Genomic DNA, 9,805 nt, shown 5'->3' with positions numbered 1-9,805 from the left:
ACAGATTTAAGGCACTCATTGGTAACTCCAAAATTGCTACATATGTATAACATGGAAAAGACAATGCTAAGATGAGAAAGCTAAGGAAAGAATCCTGAAGTTGTATTTGCATAGTATTTTACATAGCTTTTCTATTTTCTCAATTCTCCACATCAAAAAACTGAGGCTGAAGGTGGGCTAATGGCGTCTACATGGCTAAAATCCCCTCCCCATTCTCCTAAACTAGTGCTCTGTTCCCAATCATATACATACACTATACAAACAAGTGTGAAGATACATCTCTGTGGAGACATCTATCGTAATAAAATCTTGGAAACTATGTAATCTGCCTCATGAAAGACAGACTTAGTAAATTGTTATCTATTTATATAAAGAATAATAGACTGATATTATATATAAATATAATCTGGCTGATATAAAGAATGAAGTTTTGTGCTGCATCATGTGAAATTATCAATTAGGTTTGTAGGTTTTTGATCTACAAAATTGCACTAATGGTTCATTTTTACACATTCAAGTGAAGTAACATATGAAGGAGTTCATAACATACTACCCCAAAAATATGGCATCTGGCATATTGGCTATTTTTAGTTACCCCCCTACACATAGAAAGTCAACTCTGATCATGGGAGCAAATAGCAAAATATTATATAAAATTAATGCTAGATGGATATTTTATGTAAATATATGTTTACATGCACACTGAAAAAATATATGAAATAACACACATACCACTATAGTTAGTAATGGAAACCATGCCTTGGACTCAGACTCATTGGATTCAAATTCTAGTTTTGATGCTTGATAGCAATGTTACTTTAGGCAATTTATCTAACTTCCTGTGCCTTGTTTCTTTAGTCTGTAAAATATGGAGGAATTGTACTTATACGATGATTTGACAGCTAAGTGAGTTAATATACATCTTTAGAACAGGGTTTGATTCAGACCAAAAACTCTATAGAAGTGTTAGCTCTTAGAATTGCCCCAAATATTACAAAGTAACTTCCACTGGGGAATGAGAATTGGGTATATATGTGATTGTTGTTAATTAAAATCCATACCTTATTCATTATTTCCTCAGATTTTTCCTAATGTCATTTTCTTGTTGTAAGATACCACATATATGTTCAGTAGTCATGTCCCCTTAGGCTTCTCTTGGCCATGACAATTTGTTTTGTTTTTACCATGCTTATACTTTTTATAGTGATCATTAATTACTTTTAGAATTAAAAAGTAAACATTAAGATAAAATAAAATTATACTTAATTCTCAACTGTAATGTACTTGATTATCTAGTTTATTAATCCCCCCCTTCCAAACCCTTTCCAGCCTAGTCTTTTTGACAACTCTAACTACCCTCCTCATAATTTTCTGGTTTCTATACTGCGTTAAGAAGCTGGCTTTAGATACTAGAAACGGTATGATGAACTCCCTGAGCCTTACACACAATCCAAACTTCCATATTGGATCACTCATATACTTATAGAGTATAATTTATATCAGTTTACAACCCTGACTAAGCATACCCTGCAATTGGGAAGTGAATGTACAGAAAAGAAGACTTTACCAATAAGCTTTGCTATAAGGACTATGTTGCTAGACCCACATATGTCTGTAAACAATTCTATCTTTTCCAAAGTCTAGACCTATCTCCAAGTCATAAACCCAAGGTATGAGCTTAAGGGACATCAAATCTGGAATAAAACTAACAAAACAACTATTCTTTATGAAACGAAAGCTGAAGAGTTTGCAAAACTGATCATAACTCCTATATCATATATAAAAATTAAATCAAAAGGGATTAAAGACATAAATGTAAGCGTTTAAAATATAAAACTTTTAGATGAAAACATAGGTGCAAATCTGTGTGACCTTAAGTAAACCATGTTTACTTAGATATGATGTACCTAATGTACAAGCAACCTAATAATAATAACAATAATAATAATAATAATAATAATATAATAAAGTGGACTTCATCACAATTACATAAAAGTTTTTGCTTCAAAGGACACTATAAAGGAAGTAAAAAGATAACCAGCAGAATGGTAGAAAATATTTGCAAATATCATATAAAGGAAGTCTTAAAACTCAACAATAAAAGGATAAAAAAATGGGAAAAAGATTTGAATAAATAATTCACCAAAAAGTGATAAACAAATGGCCAATCAGCACATGAAAAGATATTCTACATTCTTAGTCAATAGGGAAATGCAAAAGAATAGCTCAATGAGGTGGCTTTTCACACTCACTAGGAGGGCTATAATCAAAAAGACAATAACAAGTGTTAAGGAGGATGTGGACAAATTGGAACCTTCATACTTTGCTGATAGAAATGTAAATTAGTGCAGCCACTTTAGAAAAAAGGTCAGGAGTACCTAAGAATTTAACCATAAAGCTATCCTATGATCCACAATTCTACTTTTAAGTGCATAACCCAAAATAAATGAAAACGCATATCTATGCAAAAATTTGTACATGAATTTTCATTGCAGCCTTATTATATAATAGTTGGAGAGAGGAAATAACTCTTTATCAACTGATAAATGGATAAATAAAATATTATATGGTATGGCATATCTATACTACAATATCATTTAGTATAAAGAGGAATGAAGGGTTGATTCATGCCGTAAAATAGATGAACTCTGAAAAATGTTATGCTATATGGAAAAAAAATCCAAACACAAAAGGCCACATTTTGTATGAGTCCATTTATATGAAATGTACAAAATACCCAAATCCATAGAGACAGAAACCTGAGCAGTGATTGTCAGAGAATGGGGGGGAAGGATGAATAGGGAGTGACTGCTAATGGTTATTGGGTTTCATTATAGGATGAAGAAATGTTCTGGAATTAAATAGTAGGGATGGTTGTAAAACATTGTGAATATCTAAAAATCACTGACTTGTGTGATTTAAGAAAGGTGGTTATAATGGTGTGGACATTATATATTTTTTTAAATTCCAATTAAGGGAAATTTTACAAAATACCTGACTAGTAATCTGAAAACTGTCAAGGACATCAAAAACAAAGAAAGTCTGAGAAGGTTTCTGAGTCTTGCCACACCAAGAAGAGCCTTGAGACAGGAGTACTAAATGTAATATGTTGTCCTGGATGAGATATGGGAACAGAAAAAAGACATTATGTAGAAACTGAGGACATATGAATAAAGTCTGGACTTTGATATTGGTTCATTAATTATAACAAATGAACCATACTAATGCAAGATTTTGACAATAGAGGAATATATATGTGAGATGTTGAATAATTCTCTGGACTATCTTTGAAATAATTATGTAAATATAAAGCTGTTCTGAAATAAAAAAATTAAGAGAAAAAAATTTGATCAGAAAATTATATGCAAAAAGTTCCTAACATGGTCACCTTCAAAGGAGAAGGTTGGTGGGCAAGGGTAAAATGGAGACATACCACTAAAGAATCTCTACAATTCTATTTTTTTAATTGCCTTTCATTTGAATTTGTAAACTGTACCAAATAAAAGACAATCAAATGATACAGAAAACGTTGTTCAAGGACACTTGTCTGTCAAAAGAATATAATAATGTTAAAAGAGAAAGGAGAAGACATTTGCAATATACACCAAATATATACCCGCTATATCAAGAACTCACTGAAATTCTCTTTTCCTTATTGATTTCTAAGAAAAAAGTGCAAGAGTCTTTGGTCATTATGAAGTACTTGCTCTTTGTGATCTCTCTACTCTGCACCTGCTGAAGATCTCTCCACCTAGGTGGTCCTCCCACCTTCTGCTTCTGTCACACTCAAACCTACACAGCACACAGACTCATACCACTATTCCTCTGGCAGGACAAAGAACACCAGGCTTCCTCCCTAGCAGTGGAACCCACATCACAGCCACTACAAAACCCAAACCCACCATCAGTAAGAATGGGGCAATTAGGTAAATACTAGAAGAGATCAACAGGCAGCCAGTGAAAAGAAAATGGTTGGATTCTAACCATGAGGTCTTGATAATTTATACCCACACATTCTTGTCCTTGGATAATCTGATGCTTGGGCAACATCTACACAAATCCCAACAGCATTAGTCTGAATTGTTTCCTTTTTTAAATAATCCAAATAAACACTGATAACTTCAAATATACAGACTTGATGTTTTCTAAATAACTCAATCTTAGGGGAAAAGTCTGAGGAGAAGGAGGAACAGAGAAAAACATTTGTTTTGGGGGCACCTGGCTGGCTCAGTCAGCAAAGCATGCAACTCTTTGACCTCAGGGTTGTGGGTTTGAGCCCCACGCTGGGTGTAGAGATTACTTAAAAATAAATAAATAAATAAATAAATTTAAAAAAATTGTTTTAAGTTTGTTTTGAAAGCAGATTTCTATTTTGAGTTTGTTATGTTGCAAGATTATAGAAAAGTGAAATGTAGATTGTGATTGTTTTGACTAACATAAATTGTTTTGCATTTCCTGAATTTGTGGAAACTATAAAAATCCTACCCAGGCTTCAAAATAAGATGTGCTGCTACTTGGATAAAAGTCCCTTGTAGGGGGTAAAAAAACAAAACAAAAGAAAAAAAACAACTTTAAGATAAAACAAATATAATACAAATATAGTACAGAACAAGATATAAAATCAGGCCAATTTTTAAATATAAAACAAGATACTGTGAAGTTCCGTTTGTGTGACCACTCGACAATCTCCAGTCTATCTTTTGTGCCTTCAGGAGGACTTTTGTGGAAGAAATCTTTAAAATATGACATTTGACTTAAATAAAAAGCATTTTTGCTAGTATTAAAAGTCATACCCACTATGGGGCGCCTGGGTGGCGCAGTCGGTTAAGCGTCCGACTTCAGCCAGGTCACGATCTCGCGGTCCGTGAGTTCGAGCCCCGCGTCAGGCTCTGGGCTGATGGCTCAGAGCCTGGAGCCTGTTTCTGATTCTGTGTCTCCCTCTCTCTCTGCCCCTCCCCCGTTCATGTTCTGTCTCTCTCTGTCCCAAAAATAAATAAACATTGAAAAAAAAAAATTAAAAAAAAAAAAAGTCATACCCACTAAAACATTAGTGGAATTTTTATCCCAAAGCATCAGAACTAAAACAAATACAAAGGAAACATATAAAATAAGATGTAAACAATTAGGGGTGCCTGGGTGGCTCAGTCGATTAAGCATCCGGCTCAACTCAGGTCACAATCTCACAGTTAATGAGTTTAAGCCCTCAATGGGGCTCTCTGCTGACAGCTAGGAGCTCCAAGTCTGGAGCTGGTTTCAGATTGTCTCCCTTTCTCTCTGCCCCTCCCCCACTCACACTTTTTCTCTCTCTCTCTCTCTCTCTGTCTCTCTCAAAAATAAATAAACATTAAAAAAAAGATGTAAACAATTTGAGATAGAGGTAAAACAATTTGAGATAGAGGTAAAATGATTTAATACCTTAGACATTTGTGGAACGTGGACAATATTTGAAATGATATTGCAGAGAGACTAAAGTCCTTTTTATGATAAAATTTAAAATTCAGAAGCAGAAATTCAAGACAATAGAACTATGAAGACTACATGGTTTGAAGTCTGCATTCTATGTGAGCAGCTATTTTTTATTATTAATTAATTAATTTAATAAACACATATTCTGCTTCCTATGTATCAGGTAATTTTCCAGGTACTTTATCATTAACCCAAATAACAACCATATGAGTTGTTTCCTATTTCCATCCCTCTTACATTTTAGGAAACTGAGGCCCCGAGAGGTCTAGAAACACACCCAAAGTCACACAAGTGACTTTGTTCACTTGTGTTCAAAGTGTTTGAACCCAAAGTTCACAAGTGTTTGAACCCAGATTCAAGCCCAGCATTCTGGTCACCGTGCCTCTGCTCTTAAAAGTTTTTATAAATCTATATATGCAAACTTAAAGCCTGAGCAGAAAGCTGGGTGAAAAAACGAAACAGAACGCATACTTGCTGCACAAAAACCCAAGACAGCCCCTATAGGCTCATTGCTCAAGGCGCTGGGTGGCAGCCTTTCACTACAGGTACAATCTATTCACAGGAAAACTGACCAGGAGACATTTTTGCTGTGCTCCCTCCCCCAATCTGGGGAACAGCATTCTTGTAAAATCCCAAGATCAGCTTTAGAAGAGGCTGAGCAGGGGAAGGAAGTGCCTAACGCTCTTGAAAATACTCAAACAGGTCACAAGTAACAAAAAAGACATTCTTCCAACCATAGCTTTTGCACACATTCTCACTGTATCCAGGCTTTGGGTAAGAACACCCTAGATGGTCAGCAAACTACACCAAATCTCACCTACTGCCTGTACATTTTTTTACATGGCTGGGAGGGAATCAGAAAGGCAATTTTGTGACACGTGAAAATTATATAAAGTTCAAGTTTCATAAATAAAGTATATAAATAAAGTATAATTAGAACATAACTGAATAGAAAGACCCAGTCTTTTCTTCCTGAATGGGAAAAAATCCAGTTTTCCACTCCTGTGTTTCTCCTTTACTCTCACACTACCACTATGTTCACACAGAACACTTCACTTCTGATACTTCTGTAACCAAATTTGTGGGGTGTTTTCTCCACATCAAGTAATTCTCCATGACACCAGCTGGATGTTATATAATTTAACTCAATTCTGATATTATCCTACCTGGAGGTAGTGTCATATCCTATAGTTAAGGGCTCAGTCCCAGAAGACTGCTGTCACCTACTTCAGATACCAATTGCAAGGAACAGGGCCACAGGTTACCCACAACTTCTGTTTGGTATGGCTACAAATCAAAAGTTCCTGTGATCTTCTGTGCCTTTTGGTTTAATTAATGTGCTAGAGTAGAACTCAGGGAAATGTTTACAGTTGACCCTTGAACAACACAAATTTGAACTGTATTGGTCCACTTATATGTGCATTTTTTAAAATAAATATATTGGAAAAAATTTTGGAGATTTGTGACAATTCGAAAAAACTTGAAGGTGAGCCATGTAGATTAGAAATACTCAAAAAATTGAGAAAAAACTAAGTGTTAATATAAGAATATAGTATATAATACATGTAACATAAAAAATATGTGTGAATCAACTATTTTTATCTGTAAGGCTTCTGGTCAACAGTAGGCTATTAGCAGTTAAGTTTGGGGAGAATTAAAAGTTATACATAGGGGAACCTGGGTGGCTTAGTTGGTTGAGCATCCAGCTTCTGCTCAGGTCATGATCTCACAGCTCATGGGTTCGAGCCCCTCACTGGTCTCTCTGCTGTCAGTGCAGAACCTGCTTCAGATCCTCTGTTTCCCTCTTCCTGCCCCTCCCCAGCTTCCTCTCTCTCTCTCTCTCTCTCTCTCTCTCTCTCTCTCTCTGTCTCTCCCCCCTCTCTCTCAAAAATAAATGAACATTAAAAAATATTATACATAGATTTTCAACTGTGCAGGAGTCGACACCCCTAATCCCCATATTGTTCAGGATCAACTGTACTTACACTTACCCGTTTATTAAAGGATATGATAAAAGGATACAGATGGACACCAGATGAGGAGATATATAGGCCAAAGTCTGAGAGGGTCCTAAGAGCAAGAGCATTTGCCCCATGGAGTTGGGATGTATTATTCTCTAAGTACATGGATGTGTTCACCAATGTGGAAGCTCTGTGAGTACCATACTTTGGGGATTTTTATGGAAACGTCGTTAGGGAGGCATAAGCAATTATTAATTCCATAATTAATTCCACCTCTTTAGAGAAGTGAAAAAATATGAAATTCTAATCATGGCTTCATCTTTCTGGTAGTCAGCTCTCATTCAGGAGACATCTAGGAACCCACTCAGAGTTGCCTCATTAGAACAAAAGATGCTCCTAAGGTTCTTATCGCTTAGGAATTTACAAGGGTTTTAAGAGCCCTTTTAAGAGTCAGGGATGGGCTAGGGGCACCTGGGTGGCTCAGTCGGTTAAGCGGCCAACTTCAGCTCAGGTCACGATCTCGCGGTCCGTGAGTTTGAGCCCCGCGTCGGGCTCTGTGCTGACAGCTCAGAGCCTGGAGCCTGTTTCGGAGTCTGTGTCTCCCTCTCTCTGACCCTCCCCCATTCATGCTCTGTCTCTCTCTGTCTCAAAAATAAATAAACGTTAAAAAAAATTTTTTTTTGGGGCGCCTGGGTGGCTCAGTCGGTTAAGTGTCCGACCTCAGCTCAGGTCATGATCTCGCACTCCGTGAGTTCAAGCCCCGCATCGGGCTCTGTGCTGACAGCTCAGAGCCTGGAGCCTGTTTCAGATTCTGTGTCTCCCTCTCTCTCTGACCCTCCCCTGTTCATGCTCTGACTCTCTCTGTCTCAAAAATAAATAAATGTTAAAAAAAAAAAATTAAAAAAAAAATAAAATAAAATAAAAATTTTTTTTTTTAAAAAGAGTCAGGGATGGGGTCAAAGACCAACTATTAAAACAAGACTTGTTCCTAGTATTCTTATTAAAAAATAACAAGGGAACTCTGTGCCAGGAACTAGGAGTATATGTATTCCTTCACTGAAGTATATATATATTTTTTTTCTATCATATCACAACAGCCATGCTCATTTGTTTATATATTTACCTTTGGCTACAACTTCACATTTGATATAGTTAAAATTGATGGGATTCAGGCCACAATACTTCAAAATATGTCATGTTGGCATATTGAATATTTAAACTGATGGAGTTTGAGAAAATAGCAGAAGAAAAAAAATTACTTTGCTCTCCCCCCACCCCTCTTCTGAAATAGGACGTAAAATCCTCATGGGAGAGGTACCCCCCTTATACCTGGAGGGAAGGTGCATCCTTATTTTCAAAGACAAATGGATGCCAAGAATCTGAACAAACAGACCTTGCTAAATTTCTTCCAGTTTACTATACTAACCACATACTCTCTGACCTATCATATTCTTCCACAACTGCCCATCATTCATCAAATCTGGCAAAAAATAATCATCTTTGTTTTGTTCTTTAGGTCTTCATTTCTTTATTAAGGCTCCCATGTTGCATAAAATTTATATTAAATAACTTTATATGATTTTCTCTCGTTCATCTGCCTTTAGAATTTTAATTTTCAGGGGTGCCTGGGAGGCTCAGTCATTTAAGCATCCAACTTCTGCCCAGGTCATGATCTCATGGTTTCTGAGTTTGAACCCCACAATGGGTCGCTGTTGTCAGTGCAGAGCCAGCTTCTGATCCTCTGTCTCCCTCTCACACTTCCCCCACTCTCACTCTCTCTCTCTCTCTCTCAAAGATAAATAAAACATTTAAAAATAAAATAAAATAAGAAAAAAAAATTTAATTTTCAGATCCAGACAGAGACTCTAGGGGGTCAAGGAAAACTTTTTCCTTCCCAACAACAGAAAATGAAATACAAAAATGGAGCCATTCCCATGGATTCCACCCATTTTACCATGCATCCCACCATCCTAAAGCTACTGGCTTGATAGAATGGTAAAAATAGGCTCTGTAAGACTGAAAGACTCAGGTACAGTGCCAAGTAGTGGCAATATCTTAGAGGAATGGGGCTAGGTTTTCCAGGAGGATGTATATGCTCTGAATCAGCATTCAATATATGGTACAGTTTCTCTGATAGTCATAATTCATGGGCCCAGGAATTAAAGGGTAGAAATGGGAGTGGCACCATTCATTATTAATCTTAGTGACTTACTAGCAAAGTTTTACTTCCTGTCTTTATGACCTATGATTTGTTGGCCTGAAGATTTTAGTTCCAAAGGGAAGGATATTTAAAAGGAAGACACAAGAGTGATTCTACTGAACTGGAAGCCTGGCACCCAGCCAGTCTGGGCTTCTCATGTCTCCAAAACAAATATGGA

The sequence above is a fragment of the Lynx canadensis genome, chromosome B3 (assembly GCF_007474595.2).
Source record: "Lynx canadensis isolate LIC74 chromosome B3, mLynCan4.pri.v2, whole genome shotgun sequence".
Lineage (NCBI taxonomy): Eukaryota > Metazoa > Chordata > Mammalia > Carnivora > Felidae > Lynx > Lynx canadensis.
Note: the sequence above shows the minus strand (reverse complement) of the source record.